The sequence below is a fragment of the Pleurodeles waltl genome, chromosome 2_1 (genome assembly GCF_031143425.1).
Source record: "Pleurodeles waltl isolate 20211129_DDA chromosome 2_1, aPleWal1.hap1.20221129, whole genome shotgun sequence".
Classification (NCBI taxonomy): Eukaryota; Metazoa; Chordata; class Amphibia; order Caudata; family Salamandridae; genus Pleurodeles; species Pleurodeles waltl.
In genome coordinates, this window is record NC_090438.1 from 561230031 (window position 1) to 561245122 (window position 15092).

Sequence of the window (15092 nt, forward strand, 5' to 3'; positions counted from 1 at the left end):
CCCAAAATTGGATATTCTGAGAAGGTCTGTACACATACAATGGTGTGGCCTTGAATCACAAGACGTGTGAAACTCTGCAGATAAACAACTCACATCTGGATGTTATTGGGGGAATGTAAGTGAGCTAAACTACCCAATAGGACAGGGCCCATCCCCTCAAAGCAGGCACACTGTGCTTGTGAGAGCAACCATTTGTAACGTAAATATTGTGAAACTGTGCATCAGTACCCATGCCCAAAAGGGGTATGACACATCACTACTCACCTCAGGGCCCCATGTATGAAAAAATGATGCAACGTGGTGCTGCAAGCCAGCTTGCTGTGCTGCATCATTTTGAACGTGCAGGGATGCTTTGTATTTACCAAAATGCAATGCATCCCTGAACTATCCTTATTGATGGTGGACAAACTGTTGCTTAGTGCCAACACATGGTGTAGGGGTAACTGCTTTGCAGGGAAGATTGCTTATGTGCAGAAAGAGATACTTTCGTGAACATGAACAATCATGAATGACAACTTCCAATTTGTATGTGTGCTGCGAAGTGCAGCATACATTGAAAGAGGAAAAAATACGGACAAAAATGTAATTTCTCTTCGTTGCACCACTTCAAAGCCACACCTGAGGTGGTGTAGGAATCTGACACATTTCCAGACATCTAAATCTGGGAATGCACCAGATTCCTTTGGATTCCATGGGTGTTGCATGGGAACACCCACAGCAACACACATGGAACTCACCTTTTAAGAAGTGTAATGTGTGAAATGGGTGCATATTTACAGGTCCCTGACAAACTACAGAAGGTGGCTTGGTGTGGCCTTTTATATATGGGGCCTGCACACTGTGCCACTGGAGCATCAAAAACGTTGACACTTCAGTTGCGCAATGTGCTGCAAGGACCTCGTAAATGAGGCACTGAAAGTGCTCCTTTGGAAATCTTAATTGTTAACCTGATTACTCATGTCAACATCTAGCAGACATCAGTGGGCACCGATTTTGGTGGTAGTGCGGTGACATTTGATTGTGGTGTGGTGATCACTGATGCATGTTTTAATTATTCTTGAGGTCATTCCTACATACAGGAGATTGCATGGACACTTGATCAAATATACACAATTTTTTGTGCAACTGTTTGTGTGTTTATAGAGATGCTAGGTCCTGTTTCTCCAAATTCCACTGATGTTGTGTTCAAGGATAAGGGGCATGGCGCTCTTCAGTTAAGTGAGTACCATATTTTGATTTTCTTGCATAAGGTCAATTTCTGGATGATGGGAGTATAGCGCTGCCCAGGGCAGTAACCAACGAATATGATTTACACTTAAGCACTCTGTTATGAATTTACACTTTAGGATTTCATGGAATGTATACAATTTTAGATGTTATAAACTCAGTTCAACTTAGGCATACCTATCAGAGGACACCTAAATAATTGTTTCTCATGTACTCACAACCAATGATATCAGATTGTCTTGATAGAAGAGTGGCCGGCATCCATGCGACCTCCAAGGGGCCCATGTACCTGACCTAGGAGAGTAAGAATACCTTGTGGGGGGATGCTCCTCCTCTCCTTCAGCATGAGCATATGGTAACTTTAGCCCACTTTATGCATGAGTGTGGCTTGTCATTTTCACATACACCTGAAACACGTGTTTTTTGAGGGTGGAAAATGTGATCACTACTATGTTCCCATTGAGTGTTATTTTTAACTTATCTCGTTTTATCTTGTTTGATTAGGTCTCCACTTTCAGAAGTTTATGATTCCAATGGAAGATTTCAGTTATTTCTTACATAGGCAATAGGAGTAGAGTTGTTTTACTCTCTTAGTGAGGGTAAAGTACAACAATAGGTCCTGAAGATTCACCACCTGATCCATGTGACTGTATTAGGTGAGAAACATGTTGGCCATGACTAGCAGTTCTGTAGTGTAGGGAATACCCACACACAGGGCTATAATATCTCAATCTCTTCTTAGAGTGGTAGACATACATTTATGTTGTTGTTAGGGAACCAGATCATTGTTTTCTGTGGTTCCAACTTTTTTTTGTTTTAAATCTTGGCAGATGTGCCAGGTTGTATTAAAGACAGTTTTCTTGGGCACCTTTAGCAAATTTCAGCAGTTTCTCACATCCATCCAGTACTGGCATTCTTTCTTAAAAAGATCTCTGGAAAAGAACACTCTAGGAGGGCCCATCAAGATTTGCAGTGCTGGCCTGATGAGGAGCATGGTCCGATGATGAAGCATGTCACCCAATGGTGTGTGAGGGCTACTGTTCCTGTAAGCATAATGCATGTGATGAATGAAAAGACCCTCTACCCTAATTGGTGTAAAGGAGTCCGTTCTTTTGGAGCAGTGCATCTTATTTCAGTTATAGGTTCATGTAGGGGAATTGCTGCTCTGTACCACATAATTCTCCCTAGTTCTGTATTCTTAAGATATTTTTTGGTATAGTTTGAGAACAGCGGCTCAGTTGTGGGATTTATAACTGGGGCTCGAAATAGAGTCAGTTCCAGGGGACTGTTAAAGAGATGTCAGATCTACAAGGATTGAGTTATGACGATGACGTGGTCCAAATCAAACTCCAAACCCCCTCCATGCTAGGGGTGGAGAGTAGTGGTCCTTCTGGTAGTTTGTAAGAAGATTGGGACAAGTTGTCTTCTCTGAAGAAAGAACTGATCAAGAAATTCCTACATGGTATCTTTATGACAGAATGTTTATGGGTCAATGTAGCACTGAATAGGCTTCTTGTGACAAATAAGCCTCATATTTTTCTCCAGGAAATATAATTCAGAAAGGACTGGGTGCAGATAGCTTGAAAGTGCACCAGGGACTGGCTGGTGCTGATGATCAGCACTTCCAAGAGACTGGCAGATGCAATCACCATCGAGATCAGCTTGGCTGAGACCACCATCAAAGCCACAATACAAGCCACCCAATTCAAGATAAGGCTGGCTAAAATTAATTCAGAGTTGGATGAGACCAAGGAATATATAACACGCCAGAGGATCACAAAGTTACAAAAGGACATGAAAAAATTTAGCAGAGAGAAGGTCTTCCCTTATACAAAATGGGACTATCAAAACAAGACAACACAGGAGTCCTCAGACGAGTCTATGGGCCCACCACAAAAGCCACACAATTACAACTACAGCTCTAGCTCAGATGACTGGAGCAGTGATGAAGAGTAGAGATAGAACCCGAATCAACATTACCCTCCAACTAATGTCTTGGACTCATTCGCATACCTCCAACCGCAGTTGTGGCAACCAACTCCCTATCCTCATTACCAACCCCATCCCTCAATGCCTGATAATCCTTTTTTTAGGAAGCAGCCAGAGCAGAGGAAGAAGCAGAACAGAGGAAGAGGCAACCATGTACAATGGGAACCAAATAAACCACATATGGTGACGAGGAGCCGAGGCAGAGCGTCATAGAAGAAGATCTAATAGTGAATGTTTCCAAGACACCTTCAATTCCCCCCACTGAACAAACGGTCCTAAATAAAGAATTGTTTTTTTTTCCTACACCCAAAGAGGACCTTTTTCAAGCTGAAATGTATAGGAATTTCCGATGACATTACTTTTTCAAAGACTAACCAACTATGTCAAGGACTGGGGAGACAGGACTACGGAACCCCTCAACTTTTGCACCATCTTCAAGCATGGAACCTATTGAGGTCCTCATGTTTGAGAAGTCAGTTGGAAATGACATCCAGAATCTCCAACCGCTGCTCATGAGGTCTGCCCAGCAATTTTCTAGCTGGTTGGTTGTCCTCTATACCTTGAAGAAGCGCTGCATGTGAAAGCGGACCTTCTCCTACTGCAGCTTGCGTTCCCCCATCTTGTAACCTTGTATTACACGACCTCCCATGGCCACCATGTTTTGAAGGTAGTGGGTCACCAGACAGAGGAACCCATCAAACTCATCCACACACATATCCCTGGCCCTTCCCTTACATGTCCCACCCGAGGGGCACAATTGACAACAAAATAAAAATACTCGAAACTACCCCTAATTACCCTTAAAAACTAATCTACCCTAAAGACAAACACCCAGCAATATGCAGTAAAATACTACACAAAATGCAACTGCAAAGGACAATCCAGATGTCAGGGACACATCAGGGACAGCAGACAGCAGAATAGACTCAAAAAATAGCACACCTCTCTCCTCAAACAGCACAGCACAACCTCTTCCAAGAACAAACACAAAGACTGGGAATGAAAGAGAAAGTAAAAGTAGCTTCAAATTGCCTGATTTGCAGCTTAGCTGATCCATTGCACAAATTCCTGGGTAGAAGCAGCACCTATGTATTGGCACCTGATTCCACTGCTTAGATTGCACCCAGGGATGCTGTGGACTTGCCCTGGAATGTGGTCAATACACCCACATCTATTACAGCTCAGGCATCTGCCAATCTGTTCTGTGTCCCAAGGTGCAGACAGCAGGCTGTCAGGCAACATGGGGTCTTATAGTCTCCCGTGCAGGCAAGTGTTGTGATAACCTGGACACACAGGTGAAGGGATGTATGAATGGTGCAATTTGACAATGTCCCCCCATCCAGGGGCCTCCCATCACTGGCCACACTGACATTGTACCTCTGGAGACTTTCTTTGCTCCATGTCGCACATCTTACAGATAACGTACAGTCCAAATCAGGTGATCATCACAATAGCATGGGCCCACACTCCCTTTCACAAAAAGGTGCACCCTCTGTTGCTACCACAGCCAGAGTGTCTGTAAACTACAACTTTGTTATGACTGTCAGTACATACACGTGCAGCACCTTCATGCATTTGCAGGGACACCGGAGTACACCTAAGTGTGTGCAAAGGGCCAATGTGCACCTGCACTACTTAAACCACTCAGAACTTGGTTGAGGATACTGTTGCACTTAAGGTGCCATTTCCAAATGGGCTAGCATGTGAAAGGTGCCCCGACTAATCCATTTCACATGATTTGTGGTGCACATGGTTTTCACTCATGCTGAGGGTGCAATGTTACCACGCCTTGCATGCCTTTTATTTAGCCTCAGACGTACTGAGGGGCATATTTATACTTTTTGACGCAAAACTGTACTAACACAGTTTTGCATCAAAAAGGTTAGCACTGACTTGCACCTTTTTTAATGCCACCCAGGAGTCATATTTATACTATGACACTGGGCGGCGCTAAAAATGAATTAGAGTCATTTTCCAGGATATTAATCATTGTGCCTTGTCGTAAGGGAAAATGACGTTAATAGAGGAAAAATTACTCTAATCCGGTTTACGACATGTAAACATGTCGCAAAACGGAAATGCACCATTTTTGCCTGCAATAGCGCTAAAGACAGATGCTAATGGAGAAAACAGTGCAAAGGAGACCCAAATTGGAGCCAGGAAGCCAGGAGAGACCCCAGGGAGACCCCTTTCAACCAGGAACCAGCCAGGAGGACACAGACAAGACCCAGGGGAGGGAGAAGAAAAAAAGGAAGTGTTGTATCAGTGTAGAGGAGTATGGAATACTGGTGAGAGAGGTGATGGAGCATCAACATCAACTCTTTAAATTGCCAACTGGAAGGAGAGAGGAAATCTGGCAGCAGATTGTGGATAAGATCAACAGTGTGGCAGAGGTCAAGAGAACTGTAACTGAGTGCAAGAAACATCGGCATGACTGCAAGCGAAGGACAAAGGAAAAAATGGCACGGAACAGGAAGGCAGCACTGCAAACTGAAAGTGGGAGTCCAGAACCACAAGAGGAGACTTGGACAACATGGAGGAGATGGTTGCAGTGGTCATCCCGGAGGAAATAGTCACAAGAATACAGGGACAGGACAGCACAGACTACCAGGAAACACCACAAATGCAGGGTAAGTTGCATGGGGAAAATATATGCTAAAATGTCAAGTGAAAGAAGGGGGAGGAATTTAGGACTCACACAATGCATGTCAAAGGAGTTCCGAGGGACACAATGCACATTAAGCATGTTTCACCATGCCAACATCAGCTACACATGTACCTACACCTTGGTAGTTCCATGCACCATGACACATACACAACCTGGACATATTTTGAACACCAGGCCTAAATACCCACATGTGCATTTGCAGAACATTGGGTGGATAGCATGTATAATCACTGTGCCACTGGTTGTGACATCACAATATCCATTGCATGTAGACAAATCAACACCACCAACACAACCAAGACTTCAGAGACCAGGTAGTCAGTCAACAACATTCCTGGTTTACTTCATAGTGGTGTCCCTTGCAGTAACACCTTGCAACTGCTTGCCTCATTGCCCAAACACATGTGTGCCGCATCTCACAGCACACAAGTTGTTGCAACTGTTCCAACAGTACTCAGGCATGTGCCGGTAGCACCACCACACCTCACATAGACAACACATTCACATGAGGCAGCCATCCCTACATCATGCAGTCAGGGTGTCTCCTGGGTGCATCGAACAATGAACTGAACAAGCGCTGGGGGAATAGCAGGCTGGACCTGTATCATTGGTAACATGCCACTACCCAGACCGACTAAACTGAAGTAGTGTTGAACCACACATCTTGTTGCTGAACTGAAATGCGCCACTACAGAAAATATGTACCACAAATAGCAAACAGTTGGTCACAACAGTCACAGGCTGAGCCCACAACTACTCTGACACAACAATGTCAGACACATGGGAATGGGGAAATAAACACACATGGGATCTAACTGTGAACATAATGGCAGATAATTCCACATCAACGGGCAGGGAATGGTGCATGGGCAAGCCCAGTGTTGGTAAGACTGCCAGTGCAGTGCACCCTTTGCACTTGACAGTATGAGTCACACGATGGGATGGCGGCTGGAAATCTGTCTGCTCATGGTAGCTCTGTGGGGCACTTTGTAAACATTGTTGATTGATCAAATAGAGTCAGTGCCAATTATGTGCTGAATTGGGTGTAACAGGACATGCTGCACTCAGCCCTGCAAATCAGGCAGTGGAAACGGCAAAGGGCCAGGGTATGGGACTTCCTGCACTGCACATGCCAAGTGCATGGGCTGTGCAGGGGCACCCAGGGCCACACCACATCACCAACAACCATTTAATGGGGGTAATAGTGGAAATGGGGAAACAGACCTGAAAGGTAGTGCTGAACGTAACACTGTTCTGATGTCACAGGACAGATGTCATAGCCAGTCTGTAAGCTGCTGGAAACCTGCCAAGTCTAGGCCATTGGCCCGTGGGGCATTCCACATTGACAACAGTTGCCACTACCACTTGTGCTGTTGGGGGAGGTCAAATACACAATGGCAGTCAGTTGCTCCTTGGACTGATGAGCATGAAATGATGAACCAGTATGAGTACCTGAAGAATCACCTCTAACTAGCTTCAGGACCTGATCTAGGTACAACTCCTGTTAATTGGCTATGTTCATAGACTCATTTACCATCAGGCACAGAATGATGCACACAACAGAAATTTCATACCCATATTGTCCATCTCTGAGTTCAACCCTGTGCTTGTGTCAAATGAGCTGTACTGTAACCATGCTGTACTCATGTATGATAGTGCAAGGATGGCTCCATTGAGGGGGAGGACATATCTGTTTATTAAGGCAAACACACCTACACAGACAGGAGAAGAAACTGAACTCTGCCAGATCCATGAGTGCTATGTAATGTAGCACACAAACACAAACAACAACATGAGGAGCCATCAATGGCAACAAGAGCATAGAGTCCTGGCAATGCCATCCCTGGGGTGGTGCAAGGCCTCATCTCAGTATGGGTGTATGTGAAACATGTAAGACTGTGAGAGGTAAAATGTGCCATGTGTCATACTATGGCATGAGCACAGCAACACCCATTGCAAGGCGTCACCATGCAAAGCGAGGGCAGAACATGAAAAGATGGCGTCAAGCCACAAAAATGATTGAAAACACACTTAGAAGATATGACGCAGCCAATTGTGCTAACTGGGCTTCCATTGATGTGACATGCAGGCGGAGCATATGGCTGTAGACTGCAGCTAAGATGTACAGGAACAATCCTTTGGAGCTAAGGTGTGCATCATAGTCCCCTAGCACCACAGGAGCGTCACTTTCAATGACGCTTCTGTGGCGCTAAGCACTGCGCCGTCTTGACAAGGTGGCGTTAAATACAGCCCCTTCCTGACCATCACTGTGCATGGAAGGTTGTGCAATGGGTGTTGCTGTAGGCGTGCCACAGCAGCAGCCATTGCATTTTGATGCTGTCTCAGATAAATGGAATTTTGTCAACTTGAGGCCAAAATTCATACGCCAGCCCCAGGGGTGGAGTTAGCAGGGTGCAACGAGGAGGAATACATATATACCTCCTCTTTCTTTTCTTTTTCAATGTGTGCTGCATTCTGCAGCATGCATAGGAAGAGCAAAATGCCAGAAATTATTGTTTATGTGAGTGAAGGTGTCCCTTCCTGCACATAAACAATCACTTGTAAATGACGTTTTGGCTTTTCTGTGTATGCTGCATTCTACAGCTCACACAGAAGTGCCAAAGGGCCATTAGTGATTGTTAATGTTCAGGAAAGGACACATTCATGCACATAAACAATCACACCCCTCAATGCATACATCCTTGCACGATGCTGCAAGGATGCCTGCATTGGCACAGGCAGCTGAGTTTTGCACCAGTGGGGAGGGGCAACAAAGGGGTGCACCATATCCATTTACATACGGCGCATCCTTGTGTTACCAAAGTTACACAGTGCAGCCCTGCCCATTTTGTGCACAGTACCGCGCTGCGCCATTTTTACATAAATATGGCCCTAATATGACAATGAGCCTCAAATATCAAGCAAGTTATGTGACATGTCAACTGCCACAAGACAGATAGACTGATTTTATACCATCTCATTTCAGAGGATGATGGCCCACCTGCAGATCTACCTACCTGGGAGTACCCTAATAACCTAGATGACCAGCTGGCAACTATCAGCCAAGAGAACCTCAAAGAAGTCCTTGTCAACATCCAGACACCACCTCCAGTGGCAAGGAGGAGTATTGATGTAGTAGACATCCCAGAGGCCCCACTTAGCACCCCAATAGTACTACCTGCCAGCACCAACACAGCAGAAAACTCTGAGGACCCAGGCACCAGCTTTAAGAGACCAGTGGTAGGAGTCCAGCGGGAGCTGGCCAAGGAGGTATGGGTGGGGATGCAAACTATGGAAGCCAGCCTTGAGGGGATGCGGACGTGCATGGTTACGGCAACAGAACATACTGCAGCCAACCGACACACACACTCCCCAATACATGGAGTCCAGGAGTGTCTGAGGGACATAGCTGCTGCCATGAGGGAGAGGCCACAACAACTGCCCCCCTCCCCAAACTGGCATCAGAATGCTTGAGGACAAGATGGACTCCATGCACTGGGAAATTGTTTCCCTCAGGGCAGACATGGCTGCTTTCCAAAGGGATGTTGCAACTTTACTTAAAAATCAGCAGCTCCTCCTTGCTGCAGTGATACCATATGTAGTGTCACTGATGGCAGCTGCTGGGAATTGGGAGTCCACGTCTCCAACCACTAAAGTTTGTGTGGCCCCCTCGACCTCCCCACCAATACCATCAAGGTTATAAGAGGCACCACACATATCGGAGGATGAAGATGTGGAACAGATCATCTTCACCCGTAGGAGTTCTCAGTAGCACCAGCCCATGCCACATGGGCACTGTTTTCCTTTGTCCTGTGCTTGACATCAAGCCAGTGTTAGCACTGTTGCAGAAATGCATTCTTCTTCAACACACTGTTGACCTTTCTACTATGGACTGCAAGTGTCTCTAACTTTTCATTTGGCAGCTATGTTCCCCTGCACTGACAGATACTTTACCCAAACATGTCCCATGACATGTCCCTCAACCCTAGACTTGTGTTGTGTCACAATTGGATGGATTCTGTGATTGGGGTCACAGACCTTGACATTGCAAACATTGCACTAAAACACTTGTTATTAAATACCACCTACACAACCAGCATGCTTCTGTGTGTTGTGACACATCTACTATGCCTAGGAATTATGATGTGTGTAACATGTCTCATGTCACAGAGTGTCAGTACAAGAGTGCATGAATATGCGGGCACATATCTATGCACATGGTACCTACATGATGAACGTCGATGCTGGTCTCATCCCCTACAAGCAATTCACTGAGTATGTAAAACATGTTGAACACATGTATGCTACACCCACTACATATGGAAGGAATGGCTGTGAAACAGTTCTCGGGCAATATCGTCAGCTGGGAGTACCAGTAGAACCCATTGGTGTGAAACAGAGGGACTAAACCTCATCTGTAATTGCCACTGGTCAGTTTAGCAGGATAGGAATGAAATGTAGGCTGCTGTCAAATGTCCCACAGTGCCCAGCATTCCGACACAAAACCTATGCAATGACAGCTGAATTACCACACCTACAAGTCCTATACATGGTCAACATAGTCACCTTGAGTGGTGGGTACACTGGATGGCAGATGAACAGACAAGTAGATGTGTAGCTGCCAATGTAACAGCTCAGTTGTAAGAAGGTGATGAACATGTCAAGAGAGGGATCTGGAGGCAGGACACACAATTTTCACTGTACACCCATGGGAAGACCCTGAGACCCAAGCATATGACACATGAAGTAAGGGAGTACCCAAATATTTTAAATTAGATTTTAACAAAACTAAAAAGAATTAAGAACACCTATCCTAACCTAACCTATCCTATCCCAACTATACATAACCAACAACAGACCCTAACTACTCTAAGCTACATTTACCTAACACATTTAATGACACACTCAAAACATTGGCCCCTCCACCCACCTTTTATCACAAGGCACATGCAGGACAACATATATATATATATATATATATATATATAGCGGCGTGCCGTCCTCCTGAATCCAGATTCCACTGCCAGTATGTGCCAATAGCGGACTGCCCTCTTCTGAAAGGCACGCAGTTCCTCGTTGTTCATGCTGGCAGCTGTTAAAATGAGACAGGCAACTATCAGTGTCAGCATTGTGTGGATTATGTACAGACCATTAGCTTACACTTTACATCGAATTGCACATGCACTCCGACTCACATTCAGGATAATACAATGACCCTGGTAGATGAAACAACAACCCTGCCTTAGCATCATTTCCTTGACACCATAGATACCCACACCAAGATTAGGAAACAAACAAAATTAGATGTGCATGGATTTTGTGACATGTGTAACAATGCAAAGGCAGCGTCAACTTCACATAGATCAGGGCCACTATTCCTTATCATCTGTGTCAAGTTTCAACCATACATCACCAGTAACTTGAATCTGATATTGGGAGTATGGGATGCAGCTGGTAACCTTAACAGGTCAGTGTTAATAGGTACACATGCATGCCTGATCAAAATGACTTTCACCTACAGTGTGAGCATCACATCTACTCACAAATTTGTTGTTCCCATCCCCTGTGCCTCAGGGGGGATGGCCATGCAATTCATCATCTCAACTGTCCAGGTTATCCACTAAGGCATGTCCACTCATATGTGGAGTCAGGGAGTGGACCATATGTTAGGAGGGGTGACAACTAGGAAGCTGGTATCCATATTTCGATCACATCTACATTCATGTGTCCAGGTGTAGACGCCCATCACTACTTGATCAGCCAATACCATTCCTCACACACCCATATCCATGCCTGCATACGTTTGGACTTGGCCTGCATGCACACCTATTACATTCCATATAAGTGTCACGTAAGTGGAGTACAATATATGAGGCACCATGCTGGGGGAAAATTGCCCACCCAGTCCTACATGTACATTACAATACAGGGATGCACTCATTTGTGTACAAAATGGTGCATCACTGTGTTGTGAGATTGACAGTGTGTCCCAATGCCATTATTTTCACAGCAGTGCACATCTAAGTCACATATGGGCCTACATGTGGATTGTCATCACATTGTTTACAGAAGCCTCTCAAGATATGACTCTCTACATGTGCATGGAGAACCCTTAAATGTCAAACAGTGTCACCATCCAGCCTACTTTGATAACTGATCATTTGACATCCCATTACTTCTAGAATTGGGTGCAACACACATGACTCACTCACACAAAAGCCTTAATCAATACATAGGACAGACATAATCACACTTACTGGATATATCTGGGTCCTCAAATCTTGCCACTTCGCTTATGGTGTAGGGGGCAGGTCTACCTGAAAGATATGGATGGAAAACTATGGTTGGAATCATATAATTGTCACTACTAGTAGACAACATATTACAGTGTGTACTATTTCAGAGGAGTGAGCTAGTGATCCAGGTTGAGGACAGTGTAACTAACACACCACTGCAAACTCACAATGAGATTGACACTCAGGTGAGTCTGAGCAACACATCTGCACTCTTACACTGGGCCTGAGACTCATGGAGTGTTACACCCTGCAACAACCATATGTGGCCAATCAGTAGAAGATGGAACTCCATGGAATGAGGCGGAGTTGGGTGACAGATACATGGCACTACCCTAGTGCTTTGCAAGACAACTGACTCTGGTATTCTGGCATGTCCTGCAAGACACACAAAGGTACTTTGTGAAGGACAAGTGGCTCAACTTTTAGTCTGCAATTTGCATGCATTGAGTAATCCATGACTGATGTGTCACAGTTGTCTGATGGTATCAAATGCCCCATTGCCAGTGCCTCCTAAGGCGGGTATCCCCCCTTTGCAAACATAATGGCAAGGATGATGTGTGAGAAGGTAGCCTCTTTCTAGCCTTGTTACCCCCACTTTTGGCCTGTTTGTGAGTGTATGTCAGGGTGTTTGTCACTGTTTTCACTGTCTCACTGGGATCCTGATAGCCAGGCCTCAGTGCTCATAGTGAAAACACCATGATTTCAGTATGGTTGTTATGTGTCACTGGGATCCTGCTAGTCAGGACCCCAGTGCTCATAGGTTTGTGGCCTATATGTATGTGTCACTGGGACCCTGTCACACAGGGCCCCAGTGCTCATAGGTGTGCATGTATATGTTCCCTGTGTGGTGCCTAACTGTCTCACTGAGGCTCTGCTAACCAGAACCTCAGTGGTTATGCTCTCTCATTACTTTTAAATTGTCACTAACAGGCTAGTGACCATTTTTACCAATTTACATTGGCTTACTGGAACACCCTTATAATTCCCTAGTATATGGTACTGAGGTACCCAGGGTATTGGGGTTCCAGGAGACCCCTATGGGCTGCAGCATTTCTTTTGCCACCCATAGGGAGCTCTGACAATTCTTACACAGGCCTGCCACTGCAGCCTGAGTGAAATAACGTCCACGGTATTTCACAGCCATTTTACACTGCACTTAAGTAACTTATAAGTCACCTATATGTCTAACCTTTACCTGGTAAAGGTTAGGTGCAAAGTTACTTAGTGTGAGGGCACCCTGGCACTAGCCAAGGTGCCCCCACATTGTTCAGAGCCAATTCCCTGAACTTTGTGAGTGCGGGGACACCATTACACGCGTGCACTACATATAGGTCACTACCTATATGTAGCTTCACCATGGTAACTCCGAATATGGCCATGTAACATGTCTATGATCATGGAATTGCCCCCTCTATACCATCCTGGCATAGTTGGCACAATCCCATGATCCCAGTGGTCTGTAGCACAGACCCTGGTACTGCCAAACTGCCCTTCCTGGGGTTTCACTGCAGCTGCTGCTGCTGCCAACCCCTCAGACAGGCAGCTGCCCTCCTGGGGTCCAGCCAGGCCTGGCCCAGGATGGCAGAACAAAGAACTTCCTCTGAGAGAGGGTGTGACACCCTCTCCCTTTGGAAAATGGTGTGAAGGCAGGGGAGGAGTAGCCTCCCCCAGCCTCTGGAAATGCTTTGTTGGGCACAGATGTGCCCAATTCTGCATAAGCCAGTCTACACCGGTTCAGGGACCCCTTAGCCCCTGCTCTGGCGCGAAACTGGACAAAGGAAAGGGGAGTGACCACTCCCCTGACCTGCACCTCCCCTGGGAGGTGTCCAGAGCTCCTCCAGTGTGCTCCAGACCTCTGCCATCTTGGAAACAGAGGTGCTGCTGGCACACTGGACTGCTCTGAGTGGCCAGTGCCACCAGGTGACGTCAGAGACTCCTGCTGATAGGCTCCTTCAGGTGTTAGTAGCCTTTCCTCTCTCCTAGGTAGCCAAACCCTCTTTTCTGGCTATTTAGGGTCTCTGTCTCTGGGGAAACTTTAGATAACGAATGCATGAGCTCAGCCGAGTTCCTCTGCATCTCCCTCTTCACCTTCTGATAAGGAATCGACCGCTGACCGCGCTGGAAGCCTGCAAACCTGCAACATAGTAGCAAAGACAACTACTGCAACTCTGTAACGCTGATCCTGCCGCCTTCTCGACTGTTTTCCTGCTTGTGCATGCTGTGGGGGTAGTCTGCCTCCTCTCTGCACCAGAAGCTCCGAAGAAATCTCCCGTGGGTCGACGGAATCTTCCCCCTGCAACCGCAGGCACCAAAAAGCTGCATTTCCGGTCCCTTGGGTCTCCTCTCAGCACGACGAGCGAGGTCCCTCGAATCCAGCGACACCGTCCAAGTGACCCCCACAGTCCAGTGACTCTTCAGCCCAAGTTTGGTGGAGGTAAGTCCTTGCCTCACCTCGCTGGGCTGCATTGCTGGGAACCGCAACTTTGCAAGCTTCTCCGGCCCCTGTGCACTTTCGGCGGAAATCCTTCGTGCACAGCCAAGCCTGGGTCCACGGCACTCTAACCTGCATTGCACGACTTTCTAAGTTGGTCTCCGGCGTCGTGGGACTCCTTTGTGCAACTTCGGCGAGCACCGTTTCACGCATCCTCGTAGTGCCTGTTTCTGGCACTTCTCCAGGTGCTACCTGCTTCAGTGAGGGCTCTTTGTCTTGCTCGACGTCCCCTCTCTCTGCAGGTCCAATTTGCGACCTCCTGGTCCCTCCTGGGCCCCAGCAGCGTCCAAAAACGCCAAATGCACGATTTGCGTGTAGCAAGGCTTGTTGGCATCCATCTGGCGGGAAAACACTTCTGCACGACTCTCCAAGGCGTGGGGGATCCATCCTCCAAAGGGGAAGTCTCTAGCCCTTGTCGTTC